The 25,280-nt window shown below is 36.1% G+C and overlaps 2 long non-coding RNA genes across 5 annotated transcripts in view; both read right to left on the reverse strand.

Moving 5' to 3' along the window:
• Positions 1-25,280, reverse strand: part of LOC133837600 (uncharacterized) — a 65,280-nt gene that overhangs the window by 15,103 nt on the left and 24,897 nt on the right. For 3 of the 4 annotated variants that reach the window (XR_009893835.1, XR_009893834.1, XR_009893833.1), the window contains exon 3: positions 19,724-19,825. This is a non-coding gene — a long non-coding RNA (uncharacterized LOC133837600). Of the gene's footprint in view, positions 1-8,328; positions 8,395-19,723; positions 19,826-25,280 lie in introns of those variants that run through there. The other variant, XR_009893836.1, reaches the window with a different exon arrangement.
• LOC133850779 (uncharacterized) lies at positions 23,713-24,849 on the reverse strand. Its single transcript, XR_009895699.1, has 3 exons — positions 24,584-24,849; positions 24,371-24,492; positions 23,713-24,316 (listed from the first exon to the last, which is right to left on the reverse strand). It is a non-coding gene; the product is annotated as an uncharacterized LOC133850779 (long non-coding RNA).

Here is a 25,280-nt window from a genome sequence, read left to right on the forward strand (position 1 = left end):
AACACGTTGCCACCGTTGCAACTTGCAACAAAATGCAGACAGAGAGTGAGAGAGAGAGAGAGTGAGAGAGGGCGAGAAAGAGACAGAGACAAAGGCAGCTAAATCGTCGCTTGTTTTATCAAATTGTTAACAAATTTGGGAGGCTGTCATTGTTGCTGCTGCTGCTGTTGTTGTTGCTGTTGTTGTGTGTCCAACAACAGCCAAACAGCCGAGTGGGAGATGCATATCTCTATTAAAAGCCAAGAGAAGCGGAATAAAGTAGGTTCGCCAAGCAAAACAGTCATTCAACAGATGCGTTAAAGGTGCGCAAATGCAACTTAATAGAATCAACAAGCAAGTAATTAAATCAAAGAAAGCAAATTTTTCAAATTTATAACTAATGTGATACTAACAAAAAAAAAATGCTGATGGAAAATTCAATTGAGCCGCCAAAAATATTTATATAAATGATTGAGTATTCAATACCCACACCTGGATTTTAAAACTATGTTTTATTATAAGTAAATAGTTTAAAGAAGAAAGTCAAAAAGTTTAAATCGATACAAGTATAATGGTCGCTAATTCTCATTGTCTGCATATTATAACTATACTTGGAATCTTTTCTGTTTCGGTATTTCTGTGTCTGAAGACATCTTCTTAGATGTTGAATCTGCAATCATTTTTGTGTATCTTGTATCTTTGGTGTTGAAATATTTTGCTTTAATCTGTTTCGAAACTTATTTTTTGTTTTGAATACTTTGCATTATTTTCAATGACAACTGAATTTACATTATTATTAATTATTAACTTGTTTATAAAATTATTAATATTAATTTGAAATCATTTTTTTAATGGTAGCAAGCTATTATCTTTATTGTGGTCTATAAATAATTTAATAACTAACAACTACTGATTAATAAATAATATAATTATACTCTATACTAAATTATTTTTTCACTTTACTTTTATATTAGTTTGGTATAACTGGTTTAATGGATTCCTATTTTATAAAGCATTATGTTAATCTTATTTAATTATTCTATATTTTGCCATACATTATTTTCCCTCATTTTCTCATTACTACTGAGTCAGTACTGACTAATAAATATAATAAATATACACAACCTCTGATTAATAAATATATTATTTCCTTGGCACAATTTTAAATTTATTGTACAATAGTTATTCGTTCAATCATTCCTAAACTATTTACTGATATATACACATATTCTTTTCTATTTTTATAAATTTGTTTGACTCTTTTTTGGTACACTTTTAATCATTAATTTATATATTTATGAATATATGAAAATAATATAAATAAAAATAAATATAATAACTGATGTATTTCTTTAATTTTTTTTTAAATTTTTCTGTCCACTTTTAGCTACACTTTTAATCATTAATAAAATTGAAAAATATAACTTTTCTCCCACCTTAATTGCTAATATCGTGTTTTCATCACTTTTATATATTTTTTTTCTCATACAAGAAATCGAGTTAAATACCGAGCAAAAGAGATAAAGCTTAGTGGAGCAATGTTTGATATGAAAGGAGATGCATATGGAAGGAATCGAAAATAGAGAAAAACTAATCGCTTTGCCATCCGTTTGCTATCTTTCAACAGCTTTTGTTTTTCCTACATCATCTTGGAATTGTTTCAGTTTTTTTGTGTGTGTTTGAGTTCACTGTATGTGTGTGTGTGTGGAAAATGGAAGTGTGACAGGCGAGCCAATAAAATTCAAATGTGTGGCGATTGTCGCAACGCGCGGACTGTCGCTTCATCTTACGACTGTCAAACGGAGAAGCGAGAGCAAAAAGCCAACAGCAAAAAAAAGTGCCAAAAAATAAGACAATGCAGAGAGAAGAGGAGGAGAGAGGGGAGGAGAGGAGGGGAGGGACAGCGGTCGCGCTGTCAAAGCGAGGACATCAGCAGCGAGGATGAAAACGAGACTAACACGACAACATGCAAAATATTGGATGGACTTGAATGCGAATGCTGAAGAAGGGGTTAAAAGGGGGAGAAGGGGGAGTACAAACATTAGGGAACATGAGCCCACATATCGCTAGCAATTCGACTCCAGCTGCCTTCCTTCCTCCCTCCTCCCCTTCTTCCTCTTCCGAGTGACATCTTGGCCACATATTTTGCTTGTCGAGGCGACGTCGAATGAGGACACAATACTGTCAACCGATGGAATGCCCGCACATTCATTTCATCCCCTCCTCCTCCTCTGTAGTCACATCACACATCAGAGCATCAGAGAAGAGAGCGAGCTCGATTGACCGAAATAGAGAAATTCTATAGCTGACTTCGCGCCATCGACCCAACATCATTTATCAGTCGCCAAGTTCCAAGTTATTGCCAACTCGTCCAGATTTCTGCATACCATCGAGATACAGAGATACAGACAGTTGGATAAAGAAAGCAAAAGAGACGGAGAGAGAGAGAGAGAGAGAGAGAGCGAGCGAGTGGATAACATTGCAAATGTGTCAATGCTTGTTTTAGAATTTCGAATCCTTAGCATGTCCTACACCCAGACAATGTCCTTTCCTCTTCCCTTTCCCTTCCCCTTCCCCTTTGCTCTTCTGACATGTGTGCTTAGCCAGGCTGCAATTTGTTATCCATCAGTTGAGTTTTTTAAGCTCTTCAAATCAAGTCCAAAAAGAAAGGTTCATTTCAACTCCTTTTTTCTTGGACAAAAAAGTTCTATATATTCATGCCTTGCTTAAAACTGACGCTATTTATTTAGTATGTCAGCTAATTTATTAGCATCAAAATGGGGAAATATATCCATAGTATACAATGTTAATATACTACTACTTTCTATTGAAATTTCTGTCAAATAAATACTATTTTATTATATCTTTAAACTATGATTGTCTATTTCAAATTTCTGCCAAGAAGCAACCTTACTTTTTGGCATAAGAATGTAAAAAGGAAATCCAAAAAACCAAACACAGCTAAATTTCCACTATTTAGTAGAAGAAACTCTAATTGTTGGTATAGAAAAATACCGAAAACTTTAATTAAAATCTACTACTATTTTATACTGAAATTTCTGCTTGAACCACACTCACAATTTGTCATACAATCATAAATAGTATTACTTTACCTACTAGTATATCATATTTATTTTTGCTTAAGAAAACTGTGTTTGAATGTTCCTATTTTCTGCCTAGCAAAGTCTCTGAATGTTGGGATAGCAATGTTAAATAAGTTCCGAAAAACACAGTTAATCTACAAGTATTTCATATATAACTTGTTGGTTGTTTTTGTAAAATAAATACGTAATACTCAGAACTAATCTACTACAATTTTCTAGTTTATCACATTGCTTAAATAAAATTGTGTCAATTTGCTTAACAATGTTAAGTAAATACCAAATGAATTAACCAATTGTCAACAAATCTAATATTACTTTCTGTTGCTTATGATTATTATGATTAAATTGTTCATATTTTTTGCTAGTCTATGACTATTTTATATATGTATATATCAACCTTTTCTCATATTTTTATAAGATTACTACAATTTTATAATGTATGTTATTATCCTAAAATATGTGAAATTATACTACTATGTTCTATTAAACTCAGATTTGTTGAATTCAAGTTCAAAATAAATATAGAGTACATTCAGTTAACTTACTACAAATTTCCAATTATATCTTTTTGCATAAAATAAACTTTGATTATCGCTGAATTTATCAGCTTTGATTCTTATAGTACCCCAAAATAATGCCAATGAAAGTCGCAAAAAGTCGGAACGCCACAAAAGCTGAACTAAATATGTTCTTTGTAGACATTTCGCAACTACTCGGAAAGGCAAAACAAATGCACATTTGTTCTACATCCGAATTTATGGACTTCCCCTCTTGCCAGTCAGTTAGTTGTCTCTCACCTTGAATAGATTTTTGTTATTCGATCTCATCATCATCATTATCATAATAAACGCCACGATTCCGATGTTAGCCTTGGTGCAAACAAGTAAATATTGACGATGGGTAGAAAAAGGCGAGAAATGCATTTTCCTTTCAACTGTTGGCAATAATTTTGGCAAATGTTCCATTACAATGGCCAATTTATGATATGGCAGTTGTCTGCGAGTGAGAACTGAGAACTAAGAACTGAGAACTGAGAAAAGTGCAACCGAGATGTGAGAAGCGCAGCACATGGAATAACATTTGGTCATAAGTTTTATCAACTTTTGGTCTTTGAACAGCGAGCGAATGAATATTTCTTCTGATATTATTTTGGCAATAATTTTGGAGGCAGTTTTCCCCAGAATCAAGAGAGAGGAGAGTGAAGAGAGGGCAAAGAGAGAGAGAAGGCATGTAATCAGTCGAAATAAACACTTGTGCCTGTAAAATAGATAAAAATATCTACACTTCAATAAACATGAAAATCATCGACGGCGGTCCGACAGTTAAACAGTCGAAGAGCAGGGCGGGGAGATGAGTCAGAAGGGGGGGGAGGAGAAATATGGAAAACGAGCGCAAAATGTGTTGAAAATTGCGCAGCAATGTGATCATAAAGCATTCGCCATTAATGACACAACCCGACAGATACATCCCATTGTCAATAACTTTTACGCGCCGCAGATTGCCACAGTCCCTCCCCCGCTCCCCCCTCTCCCCATCTCCCATCTCTTCACACTATCTTCTCTGCAGTCACAACTCGTTCCAAAATCAAATTCAAATTTCCCAAAGAGCGCATGCATGCAATTGCAGATACATATACATATATACGAGTATGACGTTGCCACTCAGACTGTGGCAAGAGCGGGCGGGTGCTAGATGTGGTGGGGGACGCAGGGGGGGAAGGCTGGGCAATTGCGAGTGATGGCATCCGCCAAAACGCGCTAGCGACGCGCACAAGACACTCGCACATCCGTAAATTTATCGACAAACATTTGGACAGCGTCGGGACAGGCGACTGGCGGCAAAAAGGCAGCGAGCGAGCGACTAGACTTGCTGCTACATGCCACACCGAGGAGGGGGAGGGGAAGAGAGCGGGGGGAGGCGCCACGGCCTGGAAGCAGCGCGATGCAAACTGGCGCTGGGATCGTTTGCTTCCTTTTCAATTATTAAGTGTTGCCAACTATGCGCGAATGGGCGATAAACGAGCCGAGCATGTGAGTGTGAGTGTCTCTGAGTTTGTGCCTCTCTCTGTGTCTTGTTGTTCGTGCAACTACTGCGAGAAATAGATAGAGAGAGAGAGAGACACTCATAATTTGTGGCACGTTACCGCCGCAACTCGCAGTCGCTCTTCAATCTTGTGCAATGGATCTGTAACTGCATTCATGTAGCCATTTATTTCGTATTTGCCTGGCAGATAACTGCCAATAGGCACTGTGCTTGTGCTGTGCATTGCTGTGATGTGGCGCCTCGCATCTGAATAGCCAACAAGTTGACCGAACATCTGTTTGATGCCTAAGCACTGCAGAGTTGGGCACTCTTTGGACACATTCGCATTCACATTTGATTGCAGTCAATGTTTTGCATGGCAACATTTTAAAATTCCTTCAACATTCTGTTAACTAAGATTTAATGTTAAATTCAATGCACAGCATGGCAAACATGTTAAAATTCCATTAACATTCTGTTAACTAAGAACAGTTTAATGTTAAATTCAATGCACAGCATGGCAATCCAATAAGGCAATATAATAAACAATTACTATTATGATGACAGCAAAATCTCTCATCAAACTAAAGTTTTGTATAATGAGATAGGTAAAGAGTTGAGATGTTGTAACTATAAAACGTTAACATATTAATTATTTCAATTTAAACTTTCTGAGAATAAAGTATACTATTGGAAATCTTTTTCACAACCCAAGTGTACCAAGCTGTATGAATAAATTGCATTAACATGAAAAGAAATAAGTAGGATTGAAAATTGTGAAGGTCCTAGAGAAATATGGTAAAATGGTAATTGAAATATTTTATTTTAGAACCTATGAATATCATTTTTGTATACTAAAACAACAGTACTTTAATGCAATTCTAATATTATGATATTGTTAATACTATTTGAAAACTTTTTACAAGATAAGTGCAGCTAGATTTTATAATAAATGCATCTAAAATAAATGAAATGAAGGAAATATTTTTACATTTAAGATATGAAGGAAATGGTTTTACATTTTAACAACTATAGTGAAATATCATAAATGACATTTCAAGTATTACATCATATACAGTTCAATCCAATTCTGAATTGCAGCTCTATATAACGATGAAGTTATTTGTAATAAACTATAATAGCATTGACAATTTTAACTTCACAGCAATATGTTAATTTAGGTATTATGATATAGAATCGTTGAGATAATAATAAAATAACAATTTCTCTATATTATATAGTGGAATCTAATTTCAATTCACATTATAGATTGTTCTGCAAACTTTTCAAAAACATGCTTTGATATAATTCCAGAAGTCTACTTATTTAATGCACCTTTCTTATAAGGATTATAATACCAAGTTATGCTAATTATGTTAAATGTAATTCTCCAATCCCTGAAATATTCCGTTCTAGCAGATTACAAGTGGTTTTGAAGAGGTTCATTTGGGTTCGCGCTGGTCGAGTGATTGGGCAATGTAAATGAATGTAATGGATAATAGAATGGATATAAGTTGCCTCGTGGAGTTATGTACATTGCATTAGAAAGGGGCTCAAAGTTGCAGCTGAAATGTCTACTCATAAAAATCCACAAAGACGGGACAAATATTGAAATAAAAGAGGATTTGTGCGGCAAAAACAGAGAGAAAAAGAGAGAGAGAGAGAACTGAGGATGAGGCAAAGGATTAACCTAAATAAATACAAAACAGTTGTAAAAATTGTGCCAACATAGCGAGCGAGCGCCAAAAAGAAAAGCCCCCAGAGAAAAATGCCATTTTGAATGAGCTGAAGTTGAGCTGAAGTTGGGGAGTGGGAGGAAGTTTTCTACGGGGTTAGAGGAGAGAGTCTCGAGTCTCTTCATTATGCCCGGACTGATGGATAAAGGACATGGCCCAACAGAGTTGGCCGACCGCAATGATCTATCGCCGAGGCAAAAAGCAAACGCCAAGTGAAATAATAAAAGTCGACAAAGAGCGAGTGCAAAAAGATGAAAAAGAAGATGGGGCAAAAAAAAAAAAGAAAATGATGAGAAAAACAAATGCGCGTAAAGGGATATTGTGGCTAAATGCAGAGAACTGAGGCTGACTGAGGCGACTGACACGACGACGGACACAGCTATCAGGCGGAAGGATGAAGGACTCAGGACGCAAAACGCAGGACGAAGGAAGCGAATGGCGGCCACTTCATTATGTCGGCAATGCATGAAGTGTTGAAAAATGATTCCCTCAGCATCATCAAAAGCCGAGGGAGGCAAGTGCATTTGACTTTTATGCTTACTGAGAGAAGTGAGGCGAAGCGAGGGCGTTGAAACGAATCCGCTTTGGCCCAAAGCGCCGCAAGGATTTCAAATATAGTTTACCAATGCAACACACAGACAGACACAAAAGAGCGAAACAAACTGAGCGACTGAGCGTGGAAAGTGTTGCGAGCGTGTTGAGCGTTAAGTGCAGCGGACACTGAACGCACAGCTGCGTCTCTGCTCCTGTCCTGCTCCTTTAGCTCCTTTGGCTGGGCATCATCAGCGGGACGACGTCATCATCAGCGTTGTCGTAAATTGTTTACTTGATGCCAGCAAAAGTTACTTCAAACAAAGTCATGTGGACACTGAGCAACAGCAACAGCAACAGAAGAGCTGCAATCCTGGACACTCTCAACTTAAGTGAAAGAGATAGCAACAGTGTGTATGAGATAGAGAGAGAGAGGGAGCTGCCAGCAGACATCAGGCCATCAAGTGCAAAATGTTTTCGTATCGGGCACATAATGTGAGTTCTTTAAAAGTTTTATATGCACATGCTCATAGACAGACTCGCCTCTCCCCTTTCCGCTTTCCCCTCTCTTCTACTGCTACTGCATATTGCATATTAAAGTAATAATGAGATGAGCCAAAGTGCCAGCTGATAGCACATTCTGGCCACATCTGGACATTGCCAAGTTAAGGTAGATACAAAATTTATGCAATCATCAGCTCTGGCAGCTGCTCAACTCGGTTCTCTCTCTCTCTCTCTTTCTGTCACTGTCTCTACAAACTAACTGAGTTAAGTGGGTCACTTTTATGATATCTAAATGCTCTTTTTTTAGAATTTTACCCTTTAAAAATGTATAATTATTGTTTCAGAAGAAAATGTTAATGACAAAAGTAGTGATAATATCACAAACTATTTAGAAATTCAACTTCGCATCCCAAAAAGTTTTTTTATATAGAAAATTTGTTTTAGAGACTTACCGGAAATATGCGTATTAATTTATTCCTTGTAGTAAGCAATATTTTGTTTTTCAAATAACATCTGTTGAACGCCTTCTATACTGTAAAATAATAAAGTTTATAATTAGATATTTTGTTACAAAAATGATAAATAATTTGAAGTGATATATATTGATCTCTTTTTGGAATGTAGTATTTATCGATATACCAAATATGGCCTTCGGTATATTTTTAGTATTATTTTCGGTATATTATTCGGTATATCTCAAGAATATTACCGCACTATTTTGCTTTCATACCAAATGGGTCTGAAGTATCGCATTCAAGCACACTCGACTGTATGTAGTTTTCTTACTTATTTTAGTTTCATGATAATTATATAAAAGATATTTTATAAAAGAAGCTCTCAAATATAATTAACAATTTCTTTACAGCTAATTTTGAGACAACTTAAATAAAAATATTAAATTGAATTTATGGCAAATTTTTAAAAATGTTTAATTTTCTTTAAATAATAAAATTCAACAAAAAAAAGAAGAAAAAAAACTACATACACTATATTTTAATTATTAAATATTTTTGATGAATTTCTTATTTTTGAATTTCTTACTCATATATTAAAATTAAGTAACTTAAAATAATTCTCAATAATTATGATTTTAAATTAATTTCTATTGCTCAAAATTCTTACTCTTAAAATACATTTACTTTCAAATTATTATTATTGTTTTAAAGAAGTTTCTGATAATTATTATTTCAAATATTTACTTTACTTCTTAATAATAAGGTAATTTCAACCTATAACTTAATAACTATTATTTTGATGATTAAATGTTCTGCTTTTAGGTCGCTTTGAACTGTCAAAGAAATCACTTAATCAAGTTGAGCAACTGTTCATAGCAGGCACTTGATTAGCTGGCACAATCGAAATAATCGATATGATATTAATTTCTAAATACTTTTGTGCAATAGCAACAAACAAACAGGAAAACAAAAAAGCCAAATAGAAGCAAAACTTAAGGAGAAATAAACGTAAAGTACAGAATTACTTCACGTCAAGTTGCCGTAAAATGATAAAATAAATAAAAAAGGAGAAGAGGCGAATGTATGAAAAAAAATAGAGAATAAAGGATATATAGTATACTCGACGTCGTCGTTGTGCTGTGAGGATGAGAATGAGGATGAGGAGAGGCCACTCTGACAGTGACATGGACGTCACTTACAATGTGAAAGTCCATTCGCTCGACATCGCCCCCTCCCTCTCCCTCTCTCCCCTTTCCCATCAGTGTTCACCGCATCGGCTGCATTGCTTTCAAAGTGTGTCCTGCAGAAACCCCTAGTGCAACCTTTACGTGTGTGTGTGTGTGAGTGTGCGTGTGTGTGGGTGTGTGTGTATGTAGCTGGACACTCTATTTGTATTTCCTCTGAAAATTTATTGTAAAACTTAAAAGTTTTGATGGAAAAATGAAATAAATAGTGACATCACTAAAAGTAAAGAAATTATAAAGTGTCACCGGGGATGATAAGTGGGCTACAACAACAATAAGAGCAACAAAAACAACAACGACGACGACGAGTACGTCGGCAACAGCATCAACAGCAGGAGTGACATTGCCAGCAACAACAACAACGAAACAACAACTGCAACGGCAACGACGAGCACAAGTTGAGGCAGGACCGTCAGGACTTTAATAAGGACATTGGACAAGCAGCAGCAGCAGCTGAAGCAGCGATGTCGTAGCAACTGGACAGCAGGACAATGCGATGGCACGTGGCAGAGGCCAAGGAGCGAGGAGCAAGAGATTGATTTAAAACTAAACATAGAAATCACCGCCTAGAGATGCTCTCAATTGATGTATGAAAAATGCTCGATGAACGGATAAAATTAAAATGTGACCATGGAGAACATTTTAGCAAAAATAAATAATAAATTAAACCACAATTTTTCGATTATAAAACATACATGATGCATGATGGAAATTTGAGAATAATGTAAAAGAGAAAAAAAGACGCAAATGCAGGTCAAGTTATACTAAAGAAAAGCTGATCAAGCATACAGAAATATGTTTAAAATGTAATGAAATAAAGTATACAAAAATCTATCAATTGAAATATCAAATAGATATTGCTATAGTGTCCAATCCTTTAATTTAAACTTAAAAACCAGTGTGAAAGCTTTAGTGTTTGATTATGAGACCCAATTTCAATAAAAGCAAAACATTACGGTATTACGATATACTAAAATAATATACCAAAAAAATACTTATATATTATAAAGACCATATTTTCTACCCAATTTCAATAAAAGCAAAACATTCCGATAATATTCTTAAAATATATACCAAAATAAAATACCAAAAATATACTAAAAAAATTTGAAGCCCCCATTTTCTATACAATTTCAATAAAAGCAAAACATTGGGATATACCAAATTAATATACCAAAAAATACTAAAATATTCTAATGCGGTATATGGAAAATATATAATGCAGTATAAAATATACCAGATTGTCAAACAAAGCAACAAAGTTTTATTACCATTCTACTCTATGGGTATGGTATGATATAATATCGCTAATTAAAAAATATATATGTTTGAAAAATGAATTAGTTTTACTGTTGAGAGTTAAAAATAATATAGTGATAATAATCCATACAAAAACTGACAAAAAAAAGTCATAAGAAACCTATTATTAACTTGATCGCGTGAAGAGAGAAACTTCTTAATCTAAGATTATCTGTTATTATCGTCACGTTTTGCTAACATTCTTCTGTGGGTCAGAAGCAGATAACACACACACACTCACACACACACACATACTTATACACACACACGCACATACACTAGTTGCAGTCACTCACTTGGGGCAACTCTTTGAGAGGCAGCAAATTGACAAGACTCTGCGTTGAGAACGTCAAAAAAGAACTTGAGAACTATTAAAGTTGCCATCTATTTTTGCCGCATGATGGTGGCAAGGTTTTTTTTCTCACTCTCTCTCTATATACTTATTGTAGTTGTGTATTTCTCAACAAGTTTAATTCTAGCAACATTTCACAACTAACACATATTCTCCGAGGACAATAAAAAATAGAATGCAGGACATTCGCTTAAAGTTTTAGCTGTCAGTTTGTTGTTGTTGTTGTTGTTGCTGGCTGTGCTTTTGCTTTTGCTTTTTGCCCTCACTTCATTCATGTGCAATGCCGTTTAAGTTTCCATCATTATTTAGCACAAAGACGAGGCGACTAACCACAAGGGGACTGCGGCACAAGTAACAACGAGAGCAACGGCAACGCCAACTGACCACGGCCCGAGATGATGCCCCAAGGCCCCCAAACGCCTGAACTCTTCAGCTCCAACTCCAACTCTAACTGCTGCGAGCCTGGAATATTTGAATGCATTCCCGCACTTAACACTTTGATGTTAAATCATTCTTATTTACTTCGCAAAGACAATCAACTCAAAAATGATGTCGTAAATCGACGCAGGCATTCAGAGAATGCATTTACACTATACGAATTAATGCCGCACGTAAGACATTTTTAATATATGTATATTAAATTAAATGAAATTTGTTGGAATTAATTTTCAGTAAAAGGTTAAAAGTTAGTTTGATTTTTAAATAAAGTGGTTATGTACACAGAGAAAAAGTCTTTATTTTAGAAGTTTTCGATTATACAAAGAACAATCTTGATGTAATAAAAAATGATGAATAACAAATATGTTTCAATGATTGCTTCAATGACTATTTTAAACAACATGTAAAGCAAAAACTATTTTGAAAAGATTACAACATTTTACAAAATGTTTATTTTTCGTTAATCTTGAAATAATTATGCTTTGAATAAATCCTCTTCATAGTTATAATTGAAACTAGATTTCAAATTTATTTCAATCCTTTTTAATATGTGTAAGCTGCAATTGTTATTGAAATTTCTATCAAATTAAAAGATTTGCCAGTCATCTACTTGTCAGTCCAAATAATTTATGAATATTGGAAATAAGGCTGTATGATTGCCTAATAAATGTTGAAATAGTAAAGATTCTTTTTAAATGAATGTGTAAGCAATTTAAAAACAATGTACTCTTTAGTTGCTTAAATCTTTTTCTTTTAAAGTGTTTAAAGAAATTACAATAAACTTGTCATGCTTTTTTAATTTTTATAAAATTTTAAGAAAAACTAAAAACAATTCTAACATACAAATATTCCTTCAATAAACAATTCATTTTTAAATTTTTAACTTTTTATAATTCTTCTATAAAAACTAAAAACAATTCGCGTTCGAGTAAAGGTTGTTATACTAGTCGTATACTTGTTGTTGTATTGCTCTGCACTTTTGCTTATTTATCTAAGTCTTTTCTTCCTGCATGACAAAGTTTATGAGTTTATTCAGCCCGTAGCAATTTGAGGCATGTCGCACTTGGTCAGCTTGGTTGTTGGGTTCGTTTTTGGGAGGGGTGTTGGGTGGAAGTGGGGAGGTGGACAGCTTTCAGGCAGGTTGACATATCAAAAGTATGAAATATTTTAAAAGAAATGTTTTCGGTGGAAAAAGTTTTCAATTACAACATTATAAAGATCGACAAGCTGTCTGCGGCAATATGCAGGGACACGCTTTTCCCCTCTCTCTCTCTCTCTCTCTTGCTTTCGCTTCGTATGTGGCATGTGCCAGAAATTATTATTTATATGCGCTGCGAACGAAATTCATGTTCGACACACGTCTCTAAGGATTAACAGGAGTGACCACAAAATCATCATCAGCAGCAGCAGCAGCAGCAGCACAAAAAGGCCAAAAGTGTTGCGGCCAATGGCCAAAGCATAGATGATGATGGTCAGCAGAGGAAGAGAAAGAGAGAGAGAGGGGGTAGTAAAGGGCAGGTGCAACGAAGTTTGACGTGTGTCTGGACGGAAGCTGTTCGCTGTGAAGTTTTTGGCTCTAAACTACAAACATTTTTGTATAAAAATGCCCGATGGCTCAATTGACGAAGCTGCTCCACCCCCTGCCTCCGCTCCACCCCGCTCGATATAAAAGGGAAGTGGAATAAACTGAAATATGTAGAAAAATGTTCCCAAGAGTCGCTAGCTAACAGTGACTAGATCTGTGGAAAATGTCCCAAAACAGAGCTAAAAAGTCAACGTCAAGTAGGGAAAATGACGCATAGCAAAAACTAGAGAACTTTTTTATAAATGGTATATATAAAGTATAGTAAATAGTATACATATATATAGTGGAAGTGGCCAAGAGTGTGTCCGAGCTGTCAAAAGCCACTATAAACTTGTGACGTGTCAAGCGTCACAACATTCCCCAAATGTCCTTCGGCTGTGTTGTGGCACACATCTTGACTGCATGTGAAACTTTTGAATTTATTTTTCTTCCGCTTTCTGTTTGCCTTGTTTCCCGTTCTTGTTATTGTTGTTGTTGTCCGGCATATAATTTTTTAATAACGGTAAACGACGGCATGCCATGAATGACAGCTGAGCGAGTGCTATGCTGACCCAGCAAACTGGAGCCGTGTACATTGTACATAACTGTCAGCTTAAGTGAAAAATGTCATACGCGCGTCTGTTAAAAACTGTCTCTCTTCTGTCTCACTCTTCTGTCTCTCTCCTCTGTCTCTGTTGTCTGGCCTCAAGAACTCAACCAGCGCCCCCTGGCGGTCAGTAGCGAGCGCGCACAAAACTCTGCACATCAAAATCACACGCCATGTCAACGTCACCTGCAAAAACTGACCATTCAACGATTCTGGGGGACAACAGCATTAAAGGGGGAGAGAAGAGAACGGCATGACAGAGGCCAAATACACTGTGGGTCTCGCCTCCTCTCTTCTCGCCTCTTCTCGTCTCGTCTCGGTCACGTCAACGTCAAACCATTTCGGTGGTTTGTCCGCCAACTGTCTTCAGCGGACTTGACCGTTTGGGAATGTCACGAATCCTTCCCGGATTTCATTCACTCTCTCTCTCTCTCTCTTTCTCTCTCGCTTAATGAGTGCATCCACAATGCAATTACGTCACGCAGTTGATACAATTGAAATGTTAAGTCAAGCAGATCATACAATGTACTTTTAAAACTGTTAAGCATTTCAATCAAATGGGTAAAAAAGTCTTTCAAATTTATCTTCAATTTTAAATATTTTGGAAATTAATTTTTTCAATAATTTTTTTAAGAATTAAACCATTTCTATTCATACAGGAAGCTTTTTATGTGGCATAACATTTGAGTATAGCTTTCTTTTTCTAACCTCTATTGTAGTTTCTTCCTCTAATCTCTAATATTATTTTCCTGGTTCTCCTATTCATTCTATCCTTAATTTTATATAAATTCTTCTGTCCTTTTCAGTTCTTCTTCCTTGCTGTTTTTTCCGTAAATGTTTTTTTTTTTTTTGTCTTCTGACCTTAAACTCCTGTTTATTTTCCAACCTTCTTCTTTACTGTTGTGTTCTCTACCGTTTCACGGACATAATATTAGCCACGCAAAGATTATTTAACCGCTTAACCTTTACTTTATTTTCTCACAGCCTTACTTAATGGAAATTAGTTATTATTTGCTGGTATTTTCCTGGCTCTCCCATGCATTCAATCCTTAACCTCCACTTCATTTGCTGTCCTTCTTCTTCCCTGTTGATTTTGTAACTGTTTTATTTCTTCTAACATTAAGCTCTTCTCTCTTCATTCTTCTTCTTTGCTGTTGTATTCCTCAGTGTGAATTTTTTTGTTCTAACTTTCTTTCTATCCTTAACCTTCACTTTATTTTCTATCAAACTTCATTCCTCACAGACTTGCTATGCTCTCCAAAATTTAATGGGAATCAGTTGTTCTTTGCTGTTATTTTAAATCATTCTATCGTTAATCTCTATATTATTTACTGTTCTTCTCTGTTATTGCTTCCGTAAATGTTTGTTTTCTTTACACCTAAAACTCTTCTCTATTTTCCATCCTACTTCTTTGATGTTCCTCACTGTTTCGCTGGCATAACAGTAAGCAAGCATGTATTATATTTGCTCACCTTCTTTCTATTCTTAACGTCTACTCTATTTTAAAACACTCTTCTTTTCTCATAGCCATGTTCTGTTCTCAAAATATAATGGGAATCAGTTATTCTGAGTGACATTGCTGTTTTGGTTTTTAACACAAAAATCAAGAACAATCCATTTAATGGATATGCTGGCCTCACATACAACCCACACCATATATTTTTGTCTGTCGTTTTTTTGGGGAGACACGAGTATGTTTTATATTACTCGATAAACATTTATTTGGCAATGTTGAGATGTGAAAATGTGAAAAGTGTGCGAGTGTGTGTGTGTGTGTGTGTGTGTGTGTAAAAGGCCACTGACATTTTACAATCGGACTTGTGACTGAGCCAGAGAGACACTTGCACAAATGAACATTTGCAGAAAGAGTTTCGACTGAGTGACAGTCGGCAAGACAGCCGACAATGTTCAGTTTTCAAATACTCAAACACTAAGATGGCAATACTTACTACTATCTCCACACACACACACTCACACACTCGCACACTCACACACTCGCTGAGCTAACTAAACAAACACGTACATACTTGTATGTCAAAAGTATTTCGAGATTTTTAGCTACAAAACTGCCAATAACAAAACTGGAAGCAACACAGTTCGACAACGAAATGAAGATGGAGATGGAAGAAGAGATAGAGGTGGAGGCGGAGGCGGAGAAGAATGCATTCAACTCAAACCATTGGCGGATGCAGTTTGGACAAATGACAGCAGACACAATCCCGTCGAATCGACTTGTCGTTCCCACCCAGCAAATGATGAACCGAAGCACTCCGAGATAGATATTCATTTTGCAGCTTTTGCCTGCAAGTTCATTTTCACATCTCGAAGTCGAAGTCGAAGAAGATGCTCATCAATTGGGAGAGCGAGTGAAATGAGCAAAAAGCCTGGCGGTTGACAACTACAAAACTTTTTAGTTCTACACAGTTTTTTTTTAGTGTTCTTCCTCTTTTCGTTTTTGTCATGTACAATACATAAAATATTTTATTTCATTTGTGATTCTCAAGTGAACACAGCGAAGGAGCGAGTGAGAGTACTTCGATGCAAAAATTTAGCAAAAATCTTTTGCTTGGTAAAATAGTTGACATTTTAAGTTTTATTTTAGTGTGTTGGTTCTGTTGTATGTGTGTGTGTGTGTGTGTTTGTTTGTGTGTTCCACTGATGACACTGACAGGCATGCAAATGCATTTAATTGGAAGGGTTTTATGTGCTGCTGTCCTTGGGTTATCCTGTGCCTTTGGCTTAGGCCATTCAGTTTGCTTTCAGCAATAAAATAATTGTTCGCCATGTATTTTTCATTTTCTATCAAAATAGCTTTTGTTCACTGCCATTTTGCTTGCTTGTGTTGTGTGTGTTGTTGTCAATTGTCAATTAAATAAAAATAATGGAACTCCGTATCAATTTAGAGATTGCCTTCAGACTACTCAACACAATTAACTTGCTTCACTTCATACTCCCTAACTTCAATTGCTTAAACATCTGTTGGGAAAGCTTTCTCCTTCTTCTTCTTCTTCTGTTCCCTCCACAAAATTTTCCTTTCCGTCCCTCCAAACTGTTTGTCAATCAAAGTTCTCCGAGTTCTGGCGAGTATGTTCATGCTGGCTGGCAATTCAAACAGTTTTCGTACGTTGCAATTACTTGTCTACCTATTTAACCCAACTCTTCGTTCATCCATCTATCCATTCCGTCTATCCATCCATCCATTCATCTATCCATCTAACACAAACGTTTAGCTGTCCAAAATGTCTATTCAACTGGCCATCTAATTGCAGTAGTCAGACCATCTTCTTCATCTTCCTTTCCCACTGTTGGAATGTCCTTTGGCTTCCCTTGAGTTTCGGCGCCTCTCTTATTCTCTCTCTCTATCTCTCTCTCTTTCTGTCTATCGTCCATCTGCCTTAAGTTGTAAATTTTAGTGTTTAGTCCATTATTATTTTCACATTTTGCAGTCATTTACACTGCTCAGCGGAATAATACAGCTGCACTTGTGTGTCCTGTCTAGTCCTTTACTTTCCTTTTCTTTCCTATCCTCTTCTATTTTATACTCTGCTCTGCTATGCTGTCCAACTGACCGTCCATCTCGATGTTCATCCGTCAGAATTCCGGTTCATGTTGTCCTTCAGAGCTGTCCTTCTGCTCTCCGTCTCAGCGTCGCCATCTAAACACATTCCCAAACAGTTGCACAAGTTGTACGAGTAGTCTGTTTGTTTTGACTGCAAGCACGCAATGAATAAGGGAGTAACGAGACAGACAGTAACGAGTCGGAGAACTTGTACCTATCAAACATGCATTTGCAACAAGTTCGATGCTTGTTGCAAGCAATCAAATTGTTGTAGACGATTGTAACGAGTAATGAGAAGAAGGAAAGAGAGAATATCATTCAACTAACGAAAGGAAAAGCGACGAGTAAATGTGACGAGTGCATTTATACAATGAGTAAAACTATAAAACACTGAAACTTGATCACCAACTAATCATCGTAAAAGATATTAACGAGTTAATGTAACGAGTACAATTATATAACAAGTAAGACGCTAACATGTTGTGACGAGCAGAGAGAAAAAAGAGAAACATTTATCATTATTTTTTAGTAAAGGGTGGCAAAATATTATTCAAGGAATAGCAAAAAATACAAATATTCAACGAGTGACTTAAAAAAAGGGACAATTAATCAACTGATTAATGTAACGAGTAAAGATAATGAGAATATATGATAAGTAACGAGTTGGAAAAAAAGCATTCAATAAACAACATTATGCTAAGTCTACTCTAGAAACAGACGGCAACGAGTAGATGTAACGAGTACTAATTAAGAGCGAGTAGAACTATAAAATGTATAAGAATTAAACTCTGAACTTCCGTATTTAATGCGTTAAGCAACTAAAGCCCATTTGGTTATTATTGCAGATAGTCGTTGCTAGAGACGTGGTGTGGTCATTAAATGAGCGACAAGTCCGACGGCCAGCATCATTATGCTGGCATTAATATATCACATGGCCAAAAGTCAGCGAAAACTCGACTCGTGGATTGGGATACCGTAATTGCGGTCTGTGTGTGTGTGTGTGTTTTTTTTTTCTCGCGCTGCCCAACATTATTGGCAAAAATTAATTAAATATTTTCCAAATGAATGATTCAACATACATAACAAACAGACGGTGGCATCGAAGGGAGGCGACACACGTCTGCAGGTCACTCTGGATTTCGAATCGGAATCAAAACCATAACGAACGCGTTTGCGGGGGATGTGAGAAAGGGAATCAACTGGGTGGGAGGAAGAGAGACGAAGGTTGGCGGCGGCTCGTCAATGGAGGGCAACACTTATGCACTTCTGCATTTGAATTATGTCAAATCCATTTTGTTTTAATGAAACGTTGATTGTTTCGCAATTAATTTTCTATTGTTTGACAGTAATTATTATTATATTATAATTTATATTTGCATTGTTTTGAAGCACACACACACGCACATACAATACAAGAGCCCCACAAATTTGCCGATATGCAAAAACACAATCTCTCGTCGTCGCCGCTCTCTGCATTTGCATGTTGCATGCCCCTCATTCTCTCTACTCTATAAGCTTTGCATAATACACAAGAGTTTAGGATGCGATTGTTAGCTGATAATTTCTGACAATATGAACTCAAGTCAAAAGTGAAGACAAAAATGTGCAAATTAGAAAGACTATAATAGATTTTTTTACACTAGTTTGACTGACGAAAGGCTAAGAAATAATTTCTTTAAACTTCTGAAATTATAATAGAATACACTAGAGTTTAGATGGAAAACAATTAACATATTTTAAAAGAACTTCAAAAATGTTAAAGTTAAGCTCCTTCTATGTTCTTTTTTGACTATAATAAATCTATAGTCTATAATTAATAATTGAGTTTAAATATAATGAAATTGTTTTCAAAGAACCTTAACAACCTTAAAGATGAGTGTGTTCTATATACGTACTTATCAGATTATAATATATTAAACTATATTTGAGTTTAAATATAATTACAACGAACGAAAGGGAAAGCGACGAGTAGATGCAACGAGTACAACGAATAATTTTATAATATGTTATGACGAGTGATGTCATGTGGAGAATAATGAGTGTGGAAAGTCAATGGAAAGCAAATAGTACAAATATTTACCGAGTGCAACTAAAAAAATGTGTGAAAAATCAACAAATTTTTGCAATGAGTAAATATAAGGAAAATAATGTTTAGAGAGAATCTCAGAAGAGTGTGCTCTACATCAAAATCAATTTGATTCTTTCGCACAACTCGAATTTTAAAATATATTAAAGATATATTATATTATTCTATTATATATATAATATGAAGAATATATAACATATTAAGATATATTATATAAATATTAATACATTTTTCTTGACTCACCAAATGCACGAAAATTCACTCGCTTCTTTTCCTTAAATGCCAACTGTTGCTAGAATCCTTGAACTTTGCATCAATCGATTAGTTTGCTTTGCTTTGCGTTGCCTGCAACATAAACAGGAAACCGCATGATAAACACTTTGATTAATGATTAATTAGCATTATCAATATTAACCCATATTTAAATCAAAATTTATTTATGCATCTCTGCACAATGTTCGCTACCGTTTCGTTTTGATGGGGCAATTGAGCAAAAAGCATTTATCTAGTCTTCGTTCTGCGTTGCATTAACAAGTACCACGTAATCCATGTTTTCAATGCAGGCCGAAAACTCGTACGACAACAATTTATATATACACAAAAATATATATATATATATATATATATAGATAGAGATAGAGTATAGTATATCAAGTGATGTGGCCATTTTCATGGCGATTGCTTCTGCTGCTGGACGTTGTTCGTCGTTGTTCGATGTCCGTCTGTGTTGTCTCTTTGTGTGTTTGTTGTTGCCTGCTGCAAGTTGTGTCTTGACACACGTATGTTTTTAGCTGTATTTCTGGATTTTGGCCAGGCGAAAAGTTGTGTAGGAAAGGGGAGCGGGGGGATACGCCATCTTGAGTATGGGGCCATAAATCGTGTGTGCTTTTGTATGTGAATGTGTGTGTGTGTTGGGTTCGTCTTCGTCAGTTAATTTAAAACATGTCAGACAACTCCGACAACTTTGGACAATTGATTGACGTTTTAAAAGTTTAGCAGAGGAGGCGTTGCTTGCAACATCGACAACAACAGCAACAACAACAACAGTAGAGAAGAAGGCCACAAGAAAATCAACTGCAAGTGGACAAACACGACACACAACCAACTGTTGTTGTTGTTCACGTTGTTGTTGTTGCTGTTGTTGGCCTGGCCTAGTCGGACTTGCTTGTCCAGAGAATATGCAGTGACGTTTTTGGAATTGCAAAAAGGCCGAAAGTAATTTATTTATTCTCCATTTGTCTTGACGATGAGCAAACGAGCCAAGTGATGGCCCCGGCCACGCTTCGATGAATGCCATCACCATCACCATCAGCATCGACTTTGGCATTGGCCATGGTTTCAGCTTTTGGTTTTTCGGTTTGTTCGGTTTTGACCATCGTCGTCGTCGAGTTGTTGGCGTTGGCGTTGCCATTACTTAGGTGTAAGGCACTCTTCGTAGAGTTTTGAGCCGGATGTCTCTCATGTGATTTGTGACTCGCTGTGACCCATAAATGAATTCTTAAACTGCACAAGCATTTTAGTTTGCAACTAACATCAACTAATAACTCAACAAGTATTTTGCACCACTTCACCAAACAAGTTATTCAAATCGATAACGCAATTAATGGGTCAAGTTTGAGCACATCAGCTGAGTTATTGGGTTAGAAATGAGCTGGGAAATGATAAAATTGCTGATGACATTTAAAATAATTTCTCTTTTAATAAAAAGTTGACATTTTTCTCTCTGAATACTTTGATTAATTTAAATAAAAATAAGTGGAGGGAAGCTTTACTTGCTTTATTTATATTTTTACTGGTAATTGCAATAAGAATTTAATATTGTAGCATAAATTACTGAATTAAGATTTCCCAAACAAATTTACATATTTTAATGCAAAAATTATCGGCAAACAAAGTTACTAGAACAAAGATATAGTTTGAATCATCATGAACATTTTCTTCATTTGCAAGTCATTCAGGAAGCAAATTTGCCATAGATACAAAAATATCTCAAACAAAGCTTTTTAAAAAAAGCCACAAAAAAAACTGCATTGAAAACGCAATAAGCAGAGCAAACTTGTATGTCTTTGGCAATTTGAAATTTAGCCAGCAGCAAACAAGGACCAACTATCCGTCCGTCTGTCCGTCCGTCTGTCTGTCTTTCTGTCGATCTGTTCGGTTGTCTATCTGAAGGCTGAAGGCAAGCAGGTTGCTTGCGCCTGCCTTTCAGCATTGCTCTTAACTAACCATCAAAAGAAATGGTCAGCAACTTTTTATAAAAGAACAAACAAGAAAAGCTATCAGCTGTTAGAGTGTGTTAGTATGTGTGTGTGTGTGTGTCTGTGTGTGTGTGTGTGTCTGTGTGTGTGGGGGCAAAGGAGCATTTCCAATGCAAGATGACAGCTCATTCGTCAAATCACACAAAGAAAAATGTGAACTCTTCATCAGCTTTTTGGGTCGTCGTCGTCGTCGTTCTCATCGTTGAATGCCTTGTCCTTGCCTTGCCTTGCCTTGCCTTGTTGTTGTCCTCGTCTTCGTCGTCGTCCTCGTCCTCGTCTCTGTCTCCAGCTTCGTTTCGTGCTCTTCCGTGTCCCCAAGCTTGCTTTGTCTATGCAGCGAGCGCCATTTCGCCGCTGGCGAGTTGATGTTGACGTTTCAATATTGATGCAATGTGCTCCGACTGCGTCCTCCTTCAGTTCTTGCCGAATCTACCAAACAGCATCTCTCTTCCTATCTCTCTCTCTCTCTCACTCTTGGTTTACAGCATAACATATTTCATCGCTGCTTGCCAATTCTTGACTGACATGAAAAATAACAAAACAACAAAAGCGGTCAGTGCCAAAAGGATAACGCGAGTAAACAGCGCCCTGACAACGTCAGTCTGACGAGCAAGAGTTGGAGTTGGATGCAAGAAGAGAGGAATGAGGAAGCGATGACGCTGTATTGGCCCAATCCCAACTCTCTGTGAATGCTCCCTGGGATGCTTCGGTCAACGGAAGCAGCGTAATCCATCGTCGAACGCCTTTGCAGCATGTCCTTGGCAAGTCCTGCCACTGCTTTAGCTGCTGCATATGCCGCGCATTGCATTCACATTCAGTCGCTTTATGCTGCTTGCCGCTTGCCACTTGCCACTTGCCTCTTGCTTGGCCAATTTTATGCAGCTGTCGCTTGAACGATGGATGGATGATTGCGAGCATCTCTCTCAGCTCCATTGCCGCAAATCTTATAGAGCACAAACTTTCACGTCAAACTTGATGGAGTAGGCAGCACACACACACACACACACATATAGCGCTTTAGTCTGGCTAAAATCTTGCATCTTGCAATATCTTGCATCTTCATAACAGAGTTCAATAGCATCATAAATTCCTTCGCTTTGCATGATAGCAAAGATCTTTTTTATAATAGTTGGCCACATATTCCTTTGGCTTTGCTTTTTATAATCTTTGATGCCATTTGAATTATCAGCAATTATGAAATATTTTCAGCATGAAATATCTAAGAATGCATCTCATGTAGTTTACTCTTTGATTCTTAATCATATTTAACACTTGTCTTTTCCACATTAATATTCAATTTATGTTAATTAAATTGATTATTGAGTTCTCGACAACTTTGTTGACCAACTTTTTTTTCAATATCATTCTAAATGCCAGAATTCTATTCAACTTGTTCGTTAATAGTTTAATAATAGTTTAATGATTCTAAATGCTAGAATTCTATTCGTTAATAGTTTAATATTTATATTAATCAATTATCAACGAAGATATATGGTATTATCTGAAGAACTATTTCTTACATAAATTATTTTTCAAATTATTAATAAGTCTCAATAAGTTTCTGTAATATCATCATCATCATGTTTTACTTGTTTCAAACTAATATTGAACTATTTTTTAATTAAATTGATTATCGTGTCTTTTCTAATTATTTATCCCTTTGATTTTCTTTCTAATAATAATAAAATTTCTAAAATTCTTTCTTATTTTCTTTCTTTGAATTATTTGTCATTATTATTTAATATTCTAGAATTCACGTTGATAAGTTTTCGAATATTTTTCAATATCACTTAATATATTTAACTTATTCGTTAATAGTTTGAATTATTTATTACTTTGATTATCACTAAAATACTTTTTAATATTTTATAAATGTTTTGAATTATAGTTTTAATTATTTATCTACACAATTCCTTTAATTACAACTCATTTCTTCTTTTAAGCTTTTTTCTTTCTCTTTTTTCAACCTTATAGCTGAGCTTCAAGTTTTATTGATGCTCTATCATCACTGCTGCTGGCTGCTGTCCTGTAAAACTCTGGCTGTCTGTCAAGCCACGAGTTTGACCCAACATCTGCCCCGCTTTCTCAAACCAAACCCAAACTATAAATGATGCAATAATTCTTTAAACTTGCGACAGCCAAGACGTTGGGAAATCAAGAAAAATTTGCCTCGGGGAGTTTAGTTTAGCTGCTGGGACAAAGGATTACGCCAAAGAGATAGATTGAGAGAACGAAAGAGAGAGATGGAGAGAGAGAGAGAGAGAGAGAGTAAGAGAGAGATAGACTGAGAGTGAGGTTGTGATAACTTGGCATAGGTTACGTGTATATGTGAAAAATGCACAGGACATTAAAGCAGCTGCTTTTGACCCCTTGATATATGACTGGATGATGGGTTAGTCTATCGGCCAGTTGCTCCTGGCGTCAGCTGTTCGTCCTTGCTGTTGTCCTGTGCTGTCCTGTCTTTTCTTTTGCCTTCATCATCGTCGTTGCCGTCGTCGTCGTCAACAACAACTTCTTCTCTCGTCATCTTTGCAGCGGTCGCTGACTGACTGACTGACGGTCCATTCCATTCTGGGCACTATTAATGGCTTCGGTCCATTATCTCGTCATGTTTGTTACAAAATTTAATTACTCTTATTTATTTTTCAGTGCCTTGCTGCGCGTCCATCCCGGTCAACTGTCCACCCACCTCCCACCTACCACCTCTGCCTCCATCTGCACTCGTTGTGCGTTGTTGTGTTTTATGATTTTCAACTTCATCAAAAAATTGTGAACGCAAAAATTAAATGTGAAAAAAATTAAATTAAAAACACTTTTTCGTGCAGGTTGCGTCCTTGCTTCTTACTGCTTCTTCTTCTGCTCCTTCATTGTCTGCTTCTTCTTCCTGTCTCATATTCTCGCCTGTGTCCTCCTAATGTTTCGTCAAAAGGACAAATCAGGGCCAGGACAACACTGCACTTGACCCTCTATCATCTGCACCCCAAACACCAAAACAACCAGCGTTTCCCCCTTCCCGCTTAAATCTGAGACTTTTTGGGGGTGCGGTAATGAGTGTCCTTAATTTGTTTTTACCCTAGAAAAATGTGATCACAGTTTTGTACTTGTGTTTAATTTTTTTGAATGCTTACACTTGAATTTCAACGCGAGTTTTTGATTAAGTCTTTAAATGTTTTACTTGATTAGCAAAGCTTTTGATGAATGATGAACTGAAAGATATGTACGTATGTTCGATAGGGAACAATGAGCTTTTAAAGCTGCTGAAATAAGTTTATTCACTGCGTTGAAAGTTAGTCGGCAAAGCTTTAGTTTGTCTTCAATTTTTTTGGATTAAAGTTATATATTACATAAATTGGGAACCCGTATAAGGGTAAATAGGTATGGTAAGAGCTTATATAGAATATTTTAATCGTTTGACAAACCATTTGAGTTTTAGTGGATATGATTATCTATAGTATTATACATTTGGATAGTTCTTTTAAGTATTTATTGCAAATGTTTGCATAATCAATTTTGTAATAATGTAATATTTTAAGGATTCAAAG

Source organism: Drosophila sulfurigaster, chromosome 2L, assembly GCF_023558435.1.
Source record: "Drosophila sulfurigaster albostrigata strain 15112-1811.04 chromosome 2L, ASM2355843v2, whole genome shotgun sequence".
Taxonomy (NCBI): Eukaryota; Metazoa; Arthropoda; class Insecta; order Diptera; family Drosophilidae; genus Drosophila; species Drosophila sulfurigaster.